The sequence below is a fragment of the Theropithecus gelada genome, chromosome 7b, assembly GCF_003255815.1.
Source record: "Theropithecus gelada isolate Dixy chromosome 7b, Tgel_1.0, whole genome shotgun sequence".
Taxonomy (NCBI): Eukaryota; Metazoa; Chordata; class Mammalia; order Primates; family Cercopithecidae; genus Theropithecus; species Theropithecus gelada.
The window spans coordinates 52,495,481-52,518,367 of record NC_037675.1 but is presented as its reverse complement, the minus strand read 5'-3'; positions in this window follow the sequence as shown (position 1 = coordinate 52,518,367).

The following is a 22,887-nucleotide window of genomic DNA, read 5'->3' as shown; positions in this document are numbered from 1 at the left end:
TTTTGATGCCAAGGAATTTCCAACTGAAGAGCCACAGTGTTTTGTGGAGAGGTGTAAAGGACAAAGAGGGATCTGAGGAACCAGTCTGAACCTCAGTGCCTGCCAAGGGCTCCCCGCGTGGGAGGTCAGGAAAGAAGATCTCTGAGGAATTCTGAATTTAAAGAGGCTGGAGTTGGTGCAATATCATGCTCCTCAGAGAGAAGACCTGTGAAGAAAATGGGATTTGGAAGCTTTTCAAATGAAGTAGCAAGGCTTAGCGTCTACCAGAGAAAGAACATTTCAAGATCTGGGACCCAAATATATGAAAATTTCTCCCTGATAAATGCGGGGAAAAGAGCCAGCTAATGTTTCACAGAATGAAAAAAGAGCTACAGAATAAGCATGACAATAACTTAGGAAAGGCGGGTCTTAGCAAAGGACAGTACAAACATTTAATGGGAGTTAGTGTGGAGAATTAAGGCTAAGCACTTAGATGTGCTAAGATGCTTACACGAGAAAATGCAGTTACTGCTAGTTGCCCTAGATCTCTAATTAGGCCCCCCTTACTGCTTTCAATAACAATCACTCCTTATGAAATACTGTAGTTCTGGCTATTTGCTCACACATATTGTAAGCTTTACCTGGCTTTGCCATCAAGTACTCCATCAGAACTTTGGGGAAATATGGGAAAAATTCAGCCTCTCCTCTAAATGGATTTGAAGTAGAGGGAGTGGGTTGTAGAGTTGTGAAAATGTTAACGTTAATCAGTTGACTCTGGGCTAGGATATGTTTTCTGAATGAGCATATCTTTATAGACTAATGGGCATTCAGCATACCATGCTATCCAGACATGAATTTTAGTAACTTGAAATTCTAGTTCAGAAAAGCCTTAGTTTGGGCTCTCCTGACAGTAAAACCTAGACAAGGACTGGGATATGGTAGTTAAATTGAGAGGAGATCCCAGGGAAAAGGAGTGAGGTCACTAAGAGTGTGAGACAGAACAGGAGAAAGGCCAAGGTAGGGTGACTTGTTACTGCTATGGACATCAGGGACTCCGTCCCACCACAGACCCTTAAAAGAACTGTGGAGAATGTGCCTCAGAATGTTCCACTGAAGAACAGAGAAACTGGGGAGTTATTTGCTAACTTCTGTTACTCATTCATTGAAGACTGAAGTTAGCCCCTGTATCAATCAGGGTTCTCCAGAGAAACAGAACCAACAAAGGGGGAAAAATTATATCTGTGTATATCTGTGTGTGTTTATATGTTGTTTGTGTGTGTTGTGTGTGTTCTTAGTTCATTTGTGTTGCTATAAAGGAGTATCTGAGGCTGGGTAATTTACAAGAGTTTTATGTGGCTTATGGTTCTGCAAGCTGTACAACTAGCATGCCACCAACATCTGCTTCTGGGGAGAGACTCAGGAAGCTTCCAGTCATGGTGGAAAGTAAAGAGGTAGAAAGTGTGTCACATGGTGAGAAAGGGAACAAGAGAGGGAAGGAGATGCCAGGTTCTTTAACAATCAGTTATCTTGGGAAATAATAGAGGGAGAACTCATTCATTACCATGAGGACAGCACCAAGCTATTTATGAAGGATCTGCCCTCATGACCCAAATACCTCACACCAGGTTCTACCTCCAACATTAGGGATCAAATTTTAACGTGATTTAAAGGGGACAAATATTCAAACTATATATATATATACACACACACACACACAGTTCGTATATAAATATATATACACATATATATAGCTTGTATATAGTGTATATAAATATATATACACACATATATAAATATATATACACACACACGCATGCTTTTAAAAGGAGGTTTATTATGAGAATTGGCTCACACAGTTATAGAGGCTGAGAAGTCCCATGATCTGCTGTCTGTAAGCTAGAGAACCAAGAAAGCTGATAGTGTAATGTAATTGAAGTCTGAAGGCTTCAGAACCAAGCACTCCAATGTCCAAGGACAGGAGAAGATGCCTCAGCTCAAGGAGAAACAGAGAATTCACCCTTCCTCTGCCTTTTTGTTCTATCTGGGCTCTCAATGCATTGGATGATGCCCACCTACACTGGTGAGGGTGGATCTTTTTACTCAGTCTACTGGTTCAAATGCTATATTTTTTCTGGAAATACCCTCACAGACACACCTAGAAATAATGTTTATCCAGCTATCTGGGCATCCCTTAGCCCAGTCGAATTGAGACATAATATTAACCATCACAGTCCCCTGAGACATTAAGCTCCCCACACTTCTAGATTTTATCTATGCAGGATGAGCAAATTTTGGAGAATGTCCTAAGGCAAAAATACTGAATCTGTGCTGGAATCAGATGGGCTAAAGGGTCGTGGCCCTTAAACCTACAGGAGACAGCCACCATTGACTACTCAGTGATGTCAGCGCCTCCCTGGGGGCATTCCTTGTTGTCTTAGTAAAAGGACTGTTTTCTGGACCTTCCTGGGGAACATGGGTATTTGTTAAGTTCTCTGATATCATGCAATAGAGCAATTCTGATGTGCCCTTTTACTCTTCTCTCCATACTTTGTCTCCTTTACTGTAAATTGTCATGTCCAAGCAGAGAGTTCTCTGCTGACCAGAGAACCTGGCCAGCAACCTATTAAATGTCCTTGCCAGAGAGTTAAATCCTGAGTCATGGGAGGGTGCTGCTCCCAGGTCAATAAATGCCCCTCTATACAACTGTACATTCCGCCTTACTCTGTCCAACACTGTCAAGATCCAGTCCCACATATGTTCTCAGTTTCCTGCCAGTACATATTGGTAAGATCCTACAGTTCTTTCAGAAGAAAGCTGGCTGCTCCTGCAGCAGGGACTGCTTGGGCTGTGCTGAGAGATGATTCTAATTGTTAATCCAGTGGTAATGATAGAAGGTGGAGGTCAATCTGGAAAAGGACAAGCATCATCTTACATCTCAGGTCTTCATGTCATCTATTGGCAAAGAGGGCTACTCTTCTTTCGCAAGGTAGAGGAGATTGCTTCTCCCAACTCAGGAGAATATAGGGCTTGTGGTACTGTGTATGGGAGGCTCTTTGCAGGGGAGTAAAGCATTCACAGCATCAAACAGCTGTGAATCTAGGGTCTTTTTCACAATAAAGAAGGCCTCGTTCTCTTGCTGCCAGCAAACCTCAGGTGGTAGTGGCAGAAAGTTGTCAAAGAAAAGCAGCAACAGCACCTTTCCAACGGAGCTATCTAATTAGGACTCAATCTAGAATGTTTGCTTTATGTGGAACTTGAAAAGAAACAGCTTCTAGCTGAGTTCAACTATGTGTTAGGATAGGATAAGTATTAGGATAGGCTATTATGGATATGATGAATGAATGAACAGGGAGCCACAGGCACTCATCAAAAAATAATCCAGAAACCTATTTGTACACCCATATTCATAGCAGCAGCATTATTCACAGCAGGCAAGAGGTAGAAATAACACAAATATTCATTGATGGATGAATGGATAAACAAAATATGATGTATACATATAATGGAATATTATTCAGCCTTAAAAATGAAGGAAATGATCCAGTAATCCCAATTCTGGGTATATATCCCAAAGAATTGAAAGCAGGTCCTTGAAGAGATATTTGTACATCCATGTTCATAGCAGCACTATTCACAACAGTCAAGAGTTAGAAGCAACCTAAATGTCTATCAATAGATGAATGGATGAACAAAATGTAGTATGTACATACAATGGAATATTGTTCAGCCTTCAAAAGAAAGGACATCTTATCACATGCTACGACATAGACTAAACTTGCTAAATGAAATAAATTAGTCACAAACGACAAAGACTGTATGATTCCACTTATAGCAAGTATCTAAAGTAGTCAAATTCATAAGAACAGAAAGTAGAATGGTGGTTATTGGGCTGGACGAAGAAGGAAAATAAGAGTTGTTTAGTAGATATAGAGTTTAAGTTTTGCTAAATGGAAAGCTTCTAGATATCTGTTTCCCAACAATGTAAGTACACTTAACACTACTGAAATGTACACCCCAAAAATGGTTACAATGGAAAAATTTATGGGTTTTTTGCCACAATAAAAAAGAAATTCTGATGCATGCTACCACATGTATGACCTTAACAACATGCTAAGTGAAATAAGCCAGTCACAAAAAGACAAATACTTTATGATTCCTCTTATATGAGTTACCTAGAGTAGTCAGTTCACAGAGATAGAAAGGAGAATGATGGTGGCAAGGGGCTGGAGGGAGGTGAGAATCAGGAGTTACTGTTTAATGGGTACAGAGTTTTAGTTGGGGGAGGTGAAAAAGTTCTGGAGATATATGGTGGTGATAGTTGCACAACAGTGTGAATGTACTTAATGCCACTGAGCTATATCTTTTTAAATAGTTAAAATGGAAAATTTTATGTAACATATATCTTATCATAATAATAAAAACCCAGAGATAAGACAAACATTTTCTTTTGGAAAGAAAAATATCCCACTCACGAATCAGAACCCCTTCTTTCAGTCATTGATGGGATAAAACAAGATGGATTTCACCCAAGTTTATATTCTGAAGCACGCCAGAGCAGGCTTCTTCCCTAGTGAGTCTTTTCTCCTTGCATAGAAGATTAAAAAAAAAAAGAAAAAAAAAAAAAGAAAAAACCGGGAGTATAAATTAGATTTTCATGCCATTGCATCTTTTCAAACTCTGGCTGCTCTGTGTTTGCTATCATATACGAATGCCTCCAGTGAACGGGTTGATCTAGAAACCTCACAGTCACTCCTATCGCATGTCTTTTTTTTTAACCAATTAATAAACTGAGACTCAGAGAAGTTGTATCATATCCTGGGTCCATAAAGTTACTAATAAGAAAGAAGCAGCATTTGGACCAGGCTGTGCCTGATTTGAGAATCACTATACCACCCTCTCTTTTATTAGATAACCACTTGCAAGGCTCTTTGCTGGCCAGACTTCCACCAAGAGGGGACATGGTTCAGGCACACGCGAGTTAAGTTCATTTCAACGAAAGTGACAGGATGCTGGTCACTGTCCTGGAAACCGGTATGTGGTGTGTGACCTTACAGTACATATTCCCATAGATTTTATAGAATGCCCTTCTGATTGTGACGAGGAACCTAAGTACACAAAATATTTCCTTTTCTTTAAAGGAGCCAGCTTGAAGTAATATAATAAATTTTAAAATCTGTGATACCCACAGTGATACTCAGAGAGACAGAGAAAGGGAAAAGAGGAAAAGATAATCTTTACATAAAAATGAAAGCTAATTAAGATAGAAGAAATGATTTAATTAGAAAATCATTTTACAGCATTTTGATTTAGGTAAGGATTAGAAAAAGATACTAAAACCATTGGGCGAAAGTTTGAAAAATAAGGGAGTTACATTATCTGAAATTATCATCACATAGATTCTTTTTTAATTAAAAAAGAAAAAGAGGTTTACAATGACTATATCAGGCAGACACACATTAATTAGGGATCAAACTGTTTCTCACTAATAAAAGAATAAATTGATATTCTCTACCTTCTCCTTATATACTACAAAGGGGAAATACAAAATATCACCTATGTATTATTCTTGTCAAAATGTTTAATTTGAATGTAATCATAAGGGCCAGTCCAGAATTGTGGCACATTCTGAAAGACAACAGCTCCAGCTCCTCAAAATGTCAGTGTCAGAGAAGATAAAGGGTGTGTGGTGGGGAGGGGTGGATACTATTCTAAATTAAAGAGAAATAAAAGAGTGTAACAATGAAATGTAATGCACAAGCCTGGATTTAATCTTGGATTTAAAAAATACATGTAAACGCCATTTTGGGGATAATGGAGATTTAAATATTGATCTTGAAATATAGATGGTTATATTATCAGATGATGTTAAATTTCTTGTAAATGATAACAGGGGTGAAATTTCAGTAAGAACGTCATTTGGGATGAAGTGTCATGATGTTTGCAAGTTATTTTTTAAATGATTTAGAAATATATATTTTTACATATATGTAACATATAGAGATTATATTCATAGATAAATATAAATGCATAGAGACAGACAAACAAGTAGAGACGGAGAATGCCTAGAGACAATGACCAACCTAGTAGGAAGGGCATCCCCAGTACCCAAATTGTGGTCTTAAAATACTATTTCTCACTAAAGGAAACCAGAGCTTCTAGAAGAAATGGCAGATTCCAGGCCCGAGGGAGAAAGTGATAAAATGAGCCTGGAATATGTTGTGTACCAAGTACCAAAAAGTTATCAAAGACTACTAGAGTCACATTAAAACGACTCAGGAGCCAACTTAAGCTCCTGTTGGCCAAAGATGGTACAACTGGAGCTCAACAATGGTAATAGTAATTTTGATGAATTGAAACTAATCAAATATGCTTAAATCTATGAGCTCGTGTGATATATCTACAAAATAACTGATTACCTTCAGAATGTTACAGTGTACCAATTCATTGATTCCTTCAGGAAATACCAGAGGACAGAGGGACAGAACTGCATCCTGAGTTGTGCAATCAGCAATCAGCAAAATCCAGACTGTGAGAAACTGTATAGGTTCAAGCACCCAGATAAAATATGAGGAAAAGGGCCAAGCGCGGTAGCTCATGCCTGTAATCCCAGCACTTTGGGAGGCCGAGGTGGGTGGATCACAAGGTCAGGAGTTCAAGACCAGCCTGGCCAAGAGCATGAAACCCCATCTCTACTAAAAATACAAAAAATAAGCTAGGTATGTAATCCCAGCTACTGAGGAGGCTGAGGCAGAGAATTGCTTGAACCCAGGAGGTGGAGGTTGCAGTGAGCTGAGATCTGGCCACTGCACTCCAGCCTGGGCAACAGAGCTAGACTCCGTCTCAAAAAAAAAAAAAATGTATATGTAAATATACACACAGATTTGGGATTTAGTATTTCTGTGCCTCTGAAAACAACTTTTAGTGAAAATCCATATATATTTGTGTGTGCATATATACACGTGTATATATATATAATATAATTTATGTGTGTATATATAAATATAAAAATATATATTTTTATATATAAAAATGTGTGTGTATATATACATATATATATGAGGAAAAGAAGTGGATGATCAGATTAAAACTTAAAGACATCTTTTTTTAAAAAATGAGCAGGACTAAAACCATAATATTCAGGGATGCACTATTGGATGATAAAAGTATTTTTAAAACAGCAATTACTATAAAGGTCACTGGAGAAAGAAAGTAATAATCATCGTTGGGATAAGTGCACATGGGAAGGGCTTCTGAAGGAAAGGCAATGTTTTTTTTTTTATATGGGTGGTCATTATAAAGGTGTTCACCTTTATAAAAATTCATTATCATACATTTGTTTAAGTAAACCAAAACTTCAGGGCCAGGTGCCAGATATAATGTTCCTGAATACCAAATAGTTCAATGCCTCTTTAAGATCAGACTGGCAAAATAAAACATGCTCTGATTTCTCTTTGGAGAGCTGGCTTCTCTTTGGAGCCATGAAGCACAGGCTATGCTGGCTGCAGTGAGTGTTCCATCCAGGCCTGATGCCCCAATAGGTGCACTTTATAGGACACAACCTTCCATTCCATTATGCGGAGTTTGAAGTCCAGGCCGTAAAATTTGTCTCTAAAATGCCCCCTTCACTTATTCAACAGCTGCTTAATCTCAAGTTAGTACCCAAAGTAAAACATAATGTTATGGGGTTTTTTCAAGGCTTCACTGCCTCAATTTCATGCTGACATCAGCACCATATGCCTACTGGTGTGGCAAATTAAGAAGACCATGCTGCTGATTTTAAAAATAACATATCTAATGAACCAGCTGTGATTAGACAAAAAAGCATTAAGAATCATTTCTGCAGTTTATTTCATCCTAAACAGTTCTCAAACATTATTTTTTTCAAAACTGTAATACAGATATCATACAGATGGCCCATTTAATAGGTTCTATTTTAAACAGGCCAACTGGGAGATTATTGTTTTTATAAAAATGTAGGAAAAATAGTTTATTCCAGGTCAAATGGGCAGAACTGAAAATAAATTATGATGTTGACAAAAAGGCTTACATTTTCCCAGGCAATATGGTCAGTTCATGGAGGTACAGTGATTTGTCCCCCTGGAACTTAAAAGCAAGAGAAATGAGAGTTAAACCATGAAATCAGTAGATAACAATCAGAGCCGAGAATGCACATCTATTTAGAGATAGAATAGAACAGCTGTTGGGTCAGCAAGATGGACAATAAAATAATAAATATAGTATCTAAAGAGTGTGTTCATCCAAAGTGTGTTAATCCATCATAAAAACATAGAAACATAGGAAAATGAGTGTCACTAAGGAAGTGTTGGCTGTGTGCATTTAAACATTGTTTAGGGGACAAGGAGCTTTAAAGACTGCTCACAGTATTGTAGCAAGACTTTTTTTTTTTTTTTTTTTACCTGAGCCAGAGGCATCAAGCTACGGAAACTCAAGGCAAAAGTTACAAACTGGAGCACTGTATACCTAACCTAGTTCACAGATGGATTTGTCTGACTCCTGTAGGTTTTCTTTTTAATAATCAAATTAACTGGTGTTAGCTAAGAAGATTGACACGGAAGTCAAAGGAAACAGCGTTTATTTGGGAAACAAAGCATTGTAATTCAGGTACACTGAAACAGGGCAGCCCTGAACAATATCTCATAAAACAAGAACAGGAGAGGTTTTTAAATAGGGGATTTTCACTAAAAGTTGTTTTCAGAGGCACAGAAATACTAAATCCCAAATCTGTTTTGATTGGTTAGCCAGTGTACTCCCAGCTGAGAGATGTTGAAGGCCAGTGTTAATCTGAGTCTACTGGAACATCTTGTGGTTTGACCTTTAGCAAGTATGAGTGCAGTCCTCTCACAATCTGCCAACTGCACTTTAGAAAGCCTCAGCCTTAGTTACTTCATTTTCTTTCACATGTCCTCCTTTTGATCAAGATATTTCTACAGAAAGCATTACAGATCAGTTGGCAAGTTTAATTTTGTTCTTTGTCACTGGAATAACCTGTCCCAGGAATCATGTCTCTCCCTGGGAGAGATTCACATCCTAAGGGAGTGTAAGGCTACAATGGGCCACATCTGAGTAACAAGGAGATTTTGAGAGGAGAGCTCTCCAGACTTCTTAGGTTCCCCCAAAAAGTTGTCAGGTTGGCTGTCTTTTCTCAATTATAGGCTTAATTGATCATGTTGAGCTTCTAAACAACTATTATTTTGTTTAAACTTTTATTTCTAAGCAAACCTGGGTAAGAAGTTACGTAAGTAACTTAAATATTACAATAGCTACAATAACCACAATAGTGAGTAGCAAAAGTTGAAGACTGAAATTTATCCACTTCTGACTTTAGAAGGTAGTCAACTGAAGAGAGAAAAAGCCAAACACTTTAACGGTGGGTACTCTAGCGAATTGATTAACATGTGCACAGATCTTTCCAACATGGTTTCTACTTTGTTAGAAGTATTTATCCAGGTGTAACAGAAGATATTGGCTGCAATCTAAACACCTCCTTGCTCAGCCAAGATATAATTCAGTGTAACTCTGTTGTGCAAGGGATTAAAAGGCAAAAACCAAGACTATAGAGACAGCAACAAATGAAAGGCCAAATATTTCAGGGAGCTTAATAATAGAGGCCTGGTCCAGGTGTCTTGGGTAAGCAGTCAACTTCAGCTGTCATCTGCTTCACTTTGGGTCAGTTTTAGCTTCAAATCTCTGGTTGTTTCCAAATTCGAGCAGGGGTAGGAGCTTTCTTTAAATGAGGAACATGAATCTAAGAGTCTATGCCTTTCAGTTCGACAGTGCAGGAATTGGTAAGGAGTACCTGATACGGACCTTCCCATCAAGATTGAAGGAAGTTATTTTATAAATACCTCTTTTAATAGACAAATCACCAGGCTGAAGGGTATGATGTCTGGTGTCTCTGTCTCCTGGGAGTTCACTATGGAAATATTGTTCTACCAGGGTATGGCTTATGTCTGTAGCCTTACTTATTCCCTTATAATATTGGAGAATGCCTCCTTTAATCAATTTAACGTTAAAAGCAGAGTGGGCTAAATGCATCAGCTGTGCAGTGATAATTTTAAAAGGTGACAACTACGTTTTCCAAAAGGTGCGGACCTTAGATTTAATAGGACCAGAGGAGGTACCACTGGCCAAGACAACTTCAGTGCTTCCACAAATTTTACCAGCTGAGTTTTGATAATGCTATTTGTTCCTTCAACCAATCCTGAAGATTGGAACTGGTAGGTACAATGAAAGTGTTGTAATATGGACCAGAGTTCACAGATTTGTTTTATGACATGGCCAGTGAAGTAAGCTCCTCAGTCACTATATAACTCTGAAGGTATGCCCTATGGAGGAATAATCTTTTCTAATAGTCTTGAAATGGCTGAGGCAGTGGCACATTGGCAAGGGAATGCTTCTACCCAATAGGAAGACATACAAATCATAACAAAAACATATTGGCTGGCACGGTGGCTCTCGCCTGTAATCCCAGCACTTTGGGAGGCCAAGGTGGGCAGATCACGAGGTCAGGAGATTGAGACCATCCTGGCTAACACAGTGAAACCCCGTCTCTACTAAAAAATACAAAAAACTAGCCGGGTGTGGTGGCGGGTGCCTGTAGTCCCAGCTACTTGGGAGGCTGAGGCGGGAGAATGGCGTAAACCCAGGAGGCAGAGATTGCAGTGAGCCGAGATAATGCCACTGCACTCCAGCCTGGGTGACAGAGTGAGACTCCGTTCTAAAATAAAATAAAATAAATAAAATAAAATAAAATAAAATCTATTTAGAATCTTGAGAGAGAGGTGGCTGGATGAAATCTATTTGCTAAACCTCAAAGGGTCCATTAGGCATGCCAAAATGACCTGGAACTGTCTGACTTGTCTTTCTGTGGTTGAATTTTGGACAAACAACACAAGACAGTTGTGCCCTTTTGGCTGTCATTGAAATATTTCCCCACCATACTATGTTATAAAACTTACAAGTTTATCAGTTGCCCAATGAATCATCTAATGTGTCATTTTGAGTGGGGATTTTTTTTTTTTCATTGATTCTGGCAATACCACTTTATTATTGAGACCATACCACATAAATTTCATGCTGGGCAAAAAATGCAACCATTATGAGTCCAATAAAATTTTTCATTTTAGCTTTATCAGAATCCAATTTTGAGGGCCCAGAAATTTTCATTATGGCCAAGGAAGAGGGAGATTGAATTGAATCTAATAAATTATTGATAAAAATTTCATTTTAAATTTTGTTTCCTTTGGAGGTTAAAAATTCTGTTTCCAAAGCATACTAAAATCATGAACAACCACAAAGGCGTAATGGCTGTGGGAGTAAATATCTGCAGTTTTATCTTTCACCAGAATACAAGGCCTGGTTAAGGCATAAAGTTTTTCTTGTTGGGCCAAACTAGTCATTTGCAGTGGGGCTGCTTCAACTACTTCAGAATAAGGTGATAATAGTATATTCAGCAAGATATTTCTCTCCATTGTCTGTCATAAATGATCCATCTTAAACCATGAAAGTTTTGCATTTGGTATAAGGGTTTCTTGTAAGTCAACTGTAGGTTTTAGTAGCTGGTCAGTTAGATTTAGATAGTCATGAGGTCTGAAGAGCCTCTCTCTGTTATTTAGGTTGACATCATTTTGTGTTCAGAAGTGGAGCCAAAGTAAGCTCACCTTGTACAAATCAGTGGCCCCTGTAATCCAGTGCACTACTTACTGAACCCTCTGCATTCTCTGTTTCCATGAAGTTGCCTTTTCTGCCCCTGTGAATCTCCTCTCAGATTCTCAGACTCCTTTTTGGTGAGTTCTTTTGACTTTATTCAGGACCCGATTTGGTTTTAAGGCTGCCTTCTTAAATAAAGGACCATGCCTTCTTCTTGGGACTGTAAAGGTTTTTTCTGACAAGCCCTTTCTAGTGTAGAGACAAGTGCCCTTCTGGTTTCTGCAGAATTTACATTCCGTCTGTGAGGCATGTCTTTCGGGCCAATTCATTTTTGGTTCTTTCTGTGCATGTAGTTTAATATTTTGTTTGGCCTGCATGTCTGGATTAAAGTTTTTGTGAGCAGTCTTATTTTTGTTTCGTTTTGGTTTAGTTACTTGCAGCTGTAAATGATTTGCTCTTTTACTATGTTTTCCCTTGCTTGTTTCTGACAGATGTCTGCTGAAAGACGGCAGGGGGAAAGCCTTCTAAATGATGGGCACAGGATGGCTGGCTAAAAGCCACTAGGATGATTGTCACCATCTAAGACACTGGTCCAAACTTTTGACATTCTCTGACAGGATTTATAGGATTTTCATTGTTCCTAAGAGATTAATAAGAAACAGAATGGGATTTTCAGACATTAAGGCATGCCAAGCTTTCTGGGACACCTACATGACTTTTCTTCAGGCATATTTTAAAATCAGTGGCCATTATGGAGATCATTTGAACTCCCGAGGCCTGTTTTTCTTAGAATTGGATTAGAAACTTCAATTTTAGAGCTAACACGTAGAACCCTCTAAGTTCTCTATTTTTTTTTTCTACCGACTTTGAATCTGATGACTTTTCTGCTAGTATCAAGATATGCTATGGCATTCCAGGCAAGATAGAAAAATAAAATCTTAAATGACTTTCACATTAATGGCTTTATAATTTACAAAAACTCCCTAGTAACCAACATCCTAGAAACCTGAGTCTTTTACATTCTTTTGGAAATGTAAATGTAGGTTTGCCTGGCTAACAGTTGGTTAGGGTGATAGAACAGTTAATTGAAGGAATGGTAGTGTAAAAGAAAATAGCTTGGTAAATGTTTACGAAAGTTAGGCTGTCAGAACAACACATCAAAATCTTGTGCTTAGAGCAATAATATAAGGTATCTTTGTCCAGCATAAAAACTACTTTGCCTGTCATGCAGAAGCCAGAAAAAGCCAAAAAGAAAAACTGCAAATAGCTTTCCAAAATGCTTCCATGCCTTCATTAACTAATCAAGCAAACCAACTCAGCAAACAAAATATAAATTCGTAACAAAAATTCAAGACTACTTGGGGCTTTTGTTTTTTTTATTAATATAGTTCAGCCAGAGCTAGACAAAATGTTAACTTTTGAAAATTTAACCCTTACTCTCATTTAAAACTAAAGGGGAGTGGGGAGGGTAAAATATATATTTTTTTGTCCAAACTACTTTACCCAACATTTTGGTCCACAGTCTTCATAAGATTACCTATCAGATCAAGTAAAGTTTAGCTATGTGAAGGGATCCCATTTTGTCAAAAACATAATTTGGATCTAACTCTCCTTTTATACTAGTGAGTTTATATTACCATGTTGTACTGTATCATGACTAAAATTCTAAAAGGAAAACTATATTATCTTTGTGTGTATATGTGTTTAGCTGTGTTTATACGTATGTATATGTATTATGTTGTATGATGTGTCTATATGGTAGAATCTGGTGTAGTCAGCCAGAAATCCCTTTACAGAATTCTATTCAGATTGGCTTAAATGAGTCCTCATATAAATTGCTAAAATATACAGTAATTAACCCAAATGCATTTTAGTTCATGTGACTTAAGTAAATCTTTGATAAATAATCTGGTTTTAAATGTGTTGATAAAATAAAAATAGAAATGTCTTCAGAATTGTCAGCATACCTTTTCACCTAGGTTTACTGGTGAGATCATATTTGTCTCTGCTGGATGTTTTAAGGTCTTAAAACTATAAACCCGAACTAAAAACAGAACGATCTTTGTGTGAGTCTTTGATAAGACTAATTTAATATTGTTGGTATAATGAACACAGCTGTATTTTCCGAGTTATCAGCAAGATACCTATATATTTAATTTTAAGGTTCTTACTTAGGTGATTCACCTGACAGTCACATGCTGTAAAAATGGTTAACTGGGAAATAACTTGAAATCATGACTAGCTTTATCTAATAGCTCAATTTTCATAATCTAGGTATAATTATTAAAAATAAATAAATTAGATAGCTGTACATGGGATAAATGTTTATAAATAAACTTTTCACATAATTTGAAATCCTAAAATTATGTGATATTAAATTAAGTAATAGATACTCATTAAATATATGGATAACTTTCAAATAAGATAAAATACTGAAACAAATTGCTGGACATAAATGTAAGTTCATTCTTGGCTTCTTGAATTTCATAGAAAAATTAAATGTATTTTGGCATATTAATACACATAAAAATTATGTTATGTGAAACATGTTTCTAAAAATTATTAAATGGTTCTCATCTATAAAATACTGATATGTAATAGATAGTTCAGAACTGCTTAATTCCTACGTTTTTGCTAGAAATTAAGGTAACTAAGAATTAAAAGTTCTAATTAATGTATGTAATTCTATGTACAAAATATGTCCCCAAAATAAGATGTGTTTTTGGTAAGAAAAATTGTAAGAAAGGCATAAAAATGTGTTCTGTATTGAGAAGTATAATTTTCTCTAAATTCAGACATTATTTAAGGTTGTTTCAAAAGAGTAAATTTACAAAGTATCTTAGTATCATTTTCTTTTTTTTTTTTTTACGAGATTTTCTTTTTCTTTTTTTTTTTAATTATACTTTAAGTTCTAGGGCACATGTGCACAACGTGCAGGTTTCTTACATATGTATATATGTGCCATGTTGGTGTGCTGCACCCATTAACTCGTCATTTACATTAAGTATATCTCCTAATGCTATCCCTTCCCCCTCACCCCTCCCCACAATAGGCCCCGATGTGTGATGTTCCCCTTCCTGTGTCCAAGTGATCTCATTGTTCAGTTGCCACCTATGAGTGAGAACATGTGGTGTTTGGTTTTCTGTCCTTGCGATAGTTTGCTGAGAGTGATGGTTTCCAGCTGCATCCATGTCCCTACAAAGGACACAAACTCATCCTTTTTTATGGCTGCATAGTATTCCATGGTATATATGTGCCACATTTTGTTAATCCAGTCTGTCACTGATGGACATTTGGGTTGATTCCAAGTCTTTGCTATTGTGAATAGTGCCGCAATAAAAACATGTGTGCATGTGTCTTTATAGCAGCATGATTTATAATCCTTTGGGTATATCCCCAGTAATGGGATGGCTGGGTCAAATGGTATTTCTAGTTGTAGATCCTTGAGGAATCGCCACACTGTCTTCCACAATGGTTGAACTAGTTTACAGTCCCACCAACAGTGTAAAAGTGTTCCTATTTCTCCACATCCTCTCCAGCACCTGTTGTTTCCTGACTTTTTAGTGATTGCTATTCTAATTGGTGTGAGATAGTATCTCATTGTGGTTTTGATTTGCATTTCTCTGATGGTGAGTGATGATGAGCATTTTTTCGTGTCTCTGTCGGCTGCATAAATGTCTTCTTTTGAGAAGTGTCTGTTCATATCCTTTGCCCACTTTTTGATGGGGTTGTTTGTTTTTTTCTTGTAAATTTGTTTGAGTTCTTTGTAGGTTCTGGAAATTAGCCCTTTGTCAGATGAGTAGATTGCAAAAATTTTCTCCCATTCTGTAGGTTGCCTGTTTACTCTGATGGTAGTTTCTTTTGCTGTGCAGAAGCTCTTTAGTTTAATTAGATCCCATTTGTCAATTTTGGCTTTTGTTGCCATTGCTTTTGGTGTTTTAGACATGAAGTCCTTGCCCATGCCTATGTCCTGAATGATATTACCTAGGTTTACTTCTAGGGTTTTTATGGTTTTAGGTCTAACATTTAAGTCTCTAATCCATCTCTAATTAATTTTCATATAAGGAGTAAGGAAAGGATCCAGTTTCAGCTTTCTACTTATGGCTAGCCAATTTTCCCAACACCATTTATTAAATAGGGAATCCTTTCCCCATTTCTTGTTTTTATCTGGTGTGTTAAAGATCAGATGGCTGTAGATGTGTGGTATTATTTCTGAGGGCTCTGTTCTGCTCCATTTGTCTATATCTGTTTTGGTACCAGTACCATGCTATTTTGGTTACTGTAGCCTTGTAGTATAGTTTGAAGTCAGGTAGCGTGATGCCTCCAGCTTTGCTCTTTTGGCTTAGGATTGCCTTGGCAATGCAGGGTCTTTTTTGGTTCCATATGAACTTTATAGCAGTTTTTTCCAATTCTGTGAAGAAAGTCATTGGTAGCTTGATGGGGATAGCATTGAATCCATAAGTTACCTTGGGCAGTACGGCCATTTTCATGATATTGATTCTTCCTATCTATGAGCATGAAATGTTCTTCTATTTGTTTGTGTCCTCTTTTATTTCACTGAGCAGTGGTTTGTAGTTCTCCTTGAAGAGGTCCTTCACATCCCTTGTAAGTTGGATTCCTAGGTATTTTATTCTCTTTGAAGCAATTGTGAATGGGAGTTCATTCATGATTTGGCTCTCTGTTTGTCTGTTATTGGTGTATAAGAATGCTTATGATTTTTGCACATTGATTTTGTATCCTGAGACTTTGGTAAAGTTGCTTATCAGTTTAAGGAGATTTTGGGCTGAGACAATGGGGTTTTCTAAATATACAATCAAGTCTTCTGCAAACAGGTACAATTTGACTTCTTCTTTTCCTAATTGAATACCCTTTATTTCTTTCTCTTGTCTGATTGCCCTAGCCGGAACTTCTACCACTATGTTGAATAGGAGTAGTGACAGAGGGCATCCCTGTCTTGTGTCAGTTCTCAAAGGGAATGCTTCCAGTTTTTGCCCATTCAGTATGATATTGGCTGTGGATTTGTCATAAATAGCTCTTATTAATTTGAGGTACGTTCCATCGATACCAAATTTATTGAGCGTTTTTAGCATGAAGGGCTGTTGAATTTTGTCAAAGGCCTTTTCTGCATCTATTGAAATATTCATGTGGTTTTTGTCTTTGGTTCTGTTTATATGCCGGATTACGTTTATTGATTTGCATAGGTTGAACCAGCCTTGCATCCCAGGGATGAAGCCCACTTGATCATGGTGGATAAATTTTTTGATGTGCTGCTGTATTCAGTTTGCCAGTATTTTACTGAGGATTTTTGCATCGATGTTCATCAGGGATATTGGTCTAAAATTCTCTTTTTTTGTTGTGTCTCTGCCAGGCTTTGGTATCAGGATGATGTTGGCCTCATAAAATGAGTTAGGGAGGATTCCTTCTTTTTCTATTGATTGGAATAGTTTCAGAAGAAATGGTACCAGCTCTTCCTTGTACCTCTGGTAGAATTCGGCTGTGAATCCTTCTGGTCCTGGACATTTTTTGGTTGGTAGACTATTAATTATTGCCTCAATTTCAGAGCCTGCTATTGGTCTATTCAGGGATTCAGCTTCTTCCTGGTTTAGTCTTGGGAGAGTGTATGTGTCCAGGAATTTATCCATTTCATCTAGGTTTTGTAGTTTATTTGTGTAGAGGTGTTTATAGTATTCTCTAATGGTAGTTTGTATTTCTGTGGGGTCAGTGGTGATATCCCCTTTATGATTTTTTATTGCATCTAATTGATTCTTCTCTCTTTTATTAGTCTTGCTAGCAGTCTATCAATTTTGTTGATCATTTCAAAAAATCAGCTCCTGGATTCATTGATTTCTTGAAGGGTTTTTTGTGTCTCTATCTCCTTCAGTTCTGCTCTGATCTTAGTTATTTCTTGCCTTCTGCTAGCTTTTGAATGTGTTTGCTCTTGCTTCTCTAGTTCTTTTAATTGTGATGTTAGAGTGTCAATTTTAGATCTTTCCTGCTTTCACTTGTGGGCATTTAGAGCTATAAATTTCCCTCTACACACTGCTTTAAATGTGTCCCAGAGATTCTGGTATGTTATATCTTTGTTCTCATTGGTTTCAAAAAACATCTTTATTTCTGCCTTCCTTTCATTATTTAGCCAGTAGTCATTCAGGAGCAGGTTGTTCAGTTTCCATGTAGTTCAGCGGTTTTGATTGAGTTTCTGAGTCCTGAGTTCTAGTTTGATTGCACTGTGGTCTGAGAGATAGTTTGTTATAATTTCTGTTCTTTTACATTTGCTGAAGAGTGCTTTACTTCCAACTATGTAGTCAATTTTGGAATAAGTGCAATGTGGTGCTGAGAAGAATGTATATTCTGTTGATTTGGGGTAGAGACTTCTGTAGATGTCTATTAGGTCCGCTTGGTGCAGAGTTGAGTCCAATTCCTGGATATTCTTGTTAACTTTCTGTCTTGTTGATCCATCTAATGTTGACTGTGGGGTGTTAAAGTCTCCCGTTATTATTGTATGGGAGTCTAAGTCTCTTCGTAAATCTCTAAGGACTTGCTTTATGAATCTGGGTGCTCCTGTATTGGGTGCATATATGTTTAGGATAGTTAGCTCTTCTTGTTTAATTGATCCCTTTACCAGTATGTAATGGCCTTCTTTGTCTCTTTTGATCTTTGTTGGTTTAAAGTCTGTTTTATCAGAGACTATGATTGTAACCCCTGCCTTTTTTTGTTTTCCATTTGCTTGGTAGCTCTTCCTCCGTCCCTTTATTTTGAGCCTATGTGTGTCTCTGCATGTGAAATGGGTCTCCTGAATACAGCAGACTGATGGGTCTTGACTCTTTATCCAATTTGCCAGTCTGTGTCTTTTAATTGGACCATTTAGTCCCTTTACATTTAAGGCTAATATTGCTATGTGTGAACTTGATCCTGTCCTTATGATGTTATCTGGTTATTTTGCTCGTTAGTTGATGCAGTTTCTTCCTAGCATTGATGGTTTTTACATTTTGGCATGTTTTTGCAATGGCTGGTACCAGTTGTTCCTTTCCATGTTTAATGCTTCCTTCAGGATCTCTTGTAGGGCAGGTCTGGTGGTGACAAAATCTCTAAGCATTTGCTTGGCTGAACAATGAGTGTTGCTGTCTGATTCTTGCTCTGGAAGCTTTGTCTCAGAGGTGTACCCAGCTGTACGAGGTGTGAGGTGTCAGTCTGCGCCTACTGGGGCATGTCTCCCAGTTAGGCTACTCAGTGGTCAGGGACCCACTTGAGCAGGCAGTCTGTCTGTTCTCAGATCTCAACCTCTGTGCTGGGAGAACCACTGCTCTCTTCAAAGCTGTCAGACAGGGACATTTACATCTGCAGAGGTTTCTGCTGCTTTTTGTTTAGCTATGCCGTATCCCCAGAGGTGGAGTCTACGGAGCCTTAGTATCATTTTCTATTGCTTTATTACAGAGTACATGAAACTAGGTAATTAATAAAGAAAATAAGTTTACTCCCAAGAAGCCCAAAGTCATGGGGTCACATCTGTTCAGTATCTACTTGCTGATAGGGACCCTCTGGAAAGTCCCAAAGCAGTGCTGTATAGCACATGGTGAGGAGGCCAAACATGCTGTCTCAGTTCTCTCTTATAAAGCCACCAGTCCACTCCCATGCTTAACCCATGAATCCATGAATCCATGAATCCATGAATCTATGAATCCATGAATCTATGAATGGATGAAGAGCCCTCGTGACTCAATCACCTCTTAAAAGCCCCACCTCTCAATACAAACACATAGGGGATTAAGTTTTAACATGAGTTTTGGAGGGGACAAACATTCAAACTACAGCAGGAAGAAAAGAGAAACAAGATAGAAAGAAATCAGTAAGTAGGAAAGAGCATTGCAAAGTAAGTTATTAAGTATGAACATGTATTTTTGATGAGGAAGGTTAAAAAGAGAATAGTTTTCAAAACGATGAGGGAAAAGAAAGTAATTTTTTTCTCCTAAAGTAAAATGACTGATAATTTTAGAAAGGGGAAGTATAGGACAAGGCAGAAGGCCTAAGTAGGTTGTGGAAGATCTGAGTAAGTCACGAAAGGCTTGTGAAACATGAATTTATGAAAGGAGTTTTGTGCATGATGAAGTTAACTATAATTAGAAGGGAATTATTTATGTCTTTCTAAAAATTGATCTTTGAGGCTGGGTAGAGATTACACACCTGTAATCCAAGCACTTTGGAAGCCTGAGGTAGGAGAATCACTTGAGCCCAGGAGTTCAAGACCAACCTGGACAAGATAGTGAGACCGCATCTTTACAAAAACGTTAAAAAATTAGCTCAGTGTGGTGGCATATGCGTGTACTCCCAGATATCTGGGAGGCTGAGGTGAAAGGATCACTTTCGCTTCAGGCCTGGGAGGTGGAGGTTGCAGTAAGTCAAGATCATGCCACTGCACTCCAGCCTAGGCAACAGAGCAAGAACTTATCTCAAAAAAAAAGAAAAAAAAAAGATTGAGCTTTGATATTAAAAATATACTGATATGAAACTAAAATGTGGTTCTCCATGTTACAAGAAGATGTCCTTGGTTTCCTTGAAGAATTGATCTGTTCTTGGTAAAATTTGCAAGAGGTTTTGATTTAATTCTGAAATCTGTTTCTTTACGTTTTCAATCATCTGGACTGAGATTTACAATTTAGAACATTTTCCTCCATATAACTTGATTCTGCACTCTTGGCTTTTCCTGATGTGTCCAAATTGTTCCATGTAACCAGGAAATTTCCCATGCTCTTACTGAAAGCCGTGTATTTTCCTGCTGGAGGTACTAGTTTTCTTGTTTACATTCCTCTGTAATATGGGGTACACTCATAGCCTTGAACACATATTCTTCCTGTGTTTAATTAAATTCAATTGCTTTCTCATCAGGTTCAACTTCCAGGTTATCTAAATGGGCTTTCCATTAGGAGAAACCATCACACTGCAGGAGGCTTTCTTTACCTTTTTGGTAACTGGTCTAAGAAACAAAAATTTTACATTTTATCAAGATAATTTCCTGTGTTTCATGTTGTCTTTATTAGTTCTGTGATTACTTAGGAAAACTGAGTTTTGAAAGGGTTAAGTGGTTTTGTTTTGTTTTTACATCTATGTAACTTTCTGTATTACTTTTGAAGCCTTTGATTACCACTCTGTTAAATAAATGACAATTATTTCACAGTGACCTGTGTTCCTATTTTGATCAAGTGTTTTGAACCTTTTGATATCCTTGCTAGACTTCCCAAGAATCAAGTTCTAAATTAAGTCTTTTATGACCTTGAACTAATTTTGGGATGTTCCAGGGGCCCCAGAACTTCTTAAAGGCTCATAAAAGTGAGATATTGGACCAGGCACAGTGGCTCACGCAAGCCTGTAATCCCAGCACTTTGGGAGGCCAAAGCAGACAGATCACTTGAGGCCAGGAGTTTGAGACCAGCCTGGCCAACATGGTGAAACCCTGTCTCTACTGAAAATACAAAAATTAGCTGAGCTTGGTGACTTATGCCAGTAATCCCAGCTACTTGGGAGGCTGAGGCAGAAGAATCACTTGAACCCAGGAGGCAGAGGTTGCCGTGAGCCAACATCGCACCACTGCACACTAGCCTGGGTGAGAGAGCAAGACTGTGTAAAAAAAAAAAAAAAAAAAAAAAAAAAAGGAGAGAGATTATACTAAATCAGGCTTATTTGGGATGTTGAATTATATTGAAAGCCTTATCAAATGATCAATGATGCTAGATCTTTTTTCAGTTACATTTATAGGTATGTTATTTCAAAAATTGTGTAGATTCATAGAAATCTAATGGTATCAGTCATAATTTCAGTTGTTATGTTAAAATGTTGTATACCACAGAAATAACCAAATTTCCATATCAATTGCTGATTATAATACACTTTTATCAAATTTTTAATCATGGCTATTCTAAGTCTCTGTCATTCACAGTTTTGATTCTTCTCTCAAAGCACTTTCAATCAGATTCATGGAAAAGGCTCTAACAAGTATTCTTAAATTCAGGTTTCTAGTAATTTTAAGATCAGTGGACTAAAACAAATTTCCAGAACTCTGGTGAAGAAACTGATGAACTTATAAAGCTGCTAATCAGGATCAAGCAAAACAAAAAATTACATGAGATTGAATAACTGATAAAGATAATGTTTTATGACTTTTATTTGAGACATTGTTGGTCTTTACTGTTTTTCAGGCATAAGAAAACTTTTTATCTTAAGCTATCTATAGTTTATAGTAATTTGGTAAAGTATACTCATATGAACAAAAGTATAAGCATTTACTTCTTCTGCTACTTGATCCCTCCAAAGTCTGGATACTATTCATGAGTATTCTTATTTTTATGGTAATACAAATGTCTGCGTAATTTCAATAAAAGTCTCCTCCCTACCATTGGAAACATTGCTTATATTACCCAGGTTTTCACTGAAATGTCATACTTGAGAATGTATGTAGAATGCCTGGCTTCAGGGGTTGTCAGCCTTACGGTGAGTGAGTAAAAATGGTCACTTTCTAACAGGCTCAAGAAACTCAAGACAGCAGATAATATATGAAGTCTGCTTTGATTTGTCTTCTTAGCCTTGAGATGTTTTTAAATCTAAAATTATTATGTAATGAATTACTAGTCTTGCTGTACTTGTGAAATAATCAGACCAAAATCGGTGAGACTAAACTTATTTTACAAACAAATTTTCCTCACTCTTATTATCTTTGGTAGAAATTAAAAAGACTGTGGAGAGAAAAGTTATATGTTTCCCCAAAAAGCTACAATACACCCATTATTAGATTGTAGCCCTCTGTATTGCTTTTTTCATTATCTACCCGTAGGTTAGACTGGATCCTGAATTCTTCTATGTTCCTCCAATCCGACTTTCTTCCATAATACCACTAACAATGGAAATATTACCTGTTCCTGGAGTCCTATAGGCTAAGACTAGATAATTTTTAAGAAACAAATCTCATCTGATATATGGGCCACATAGAAAGTTCAAACTACCCAGTGCCATCACTAGAGACCCAATGCCATAACCAGAGGCATGCAAACCAGAACAAGAAGTTGATGGCTTTATGCCGTAAACAGGTTTTCCTAAAACATTGGAACAAGACACCATATTATGATGAGACTCTTATCCCTTTTAATGGTAAAAGGTAGGACTTTTTCCACTTGGCAGGAGAATAGCGTAATAGAAATTTCTCACTCAGTAGCTTCTACTGGACATTTGACAGACCTTGACCTAAGAGAT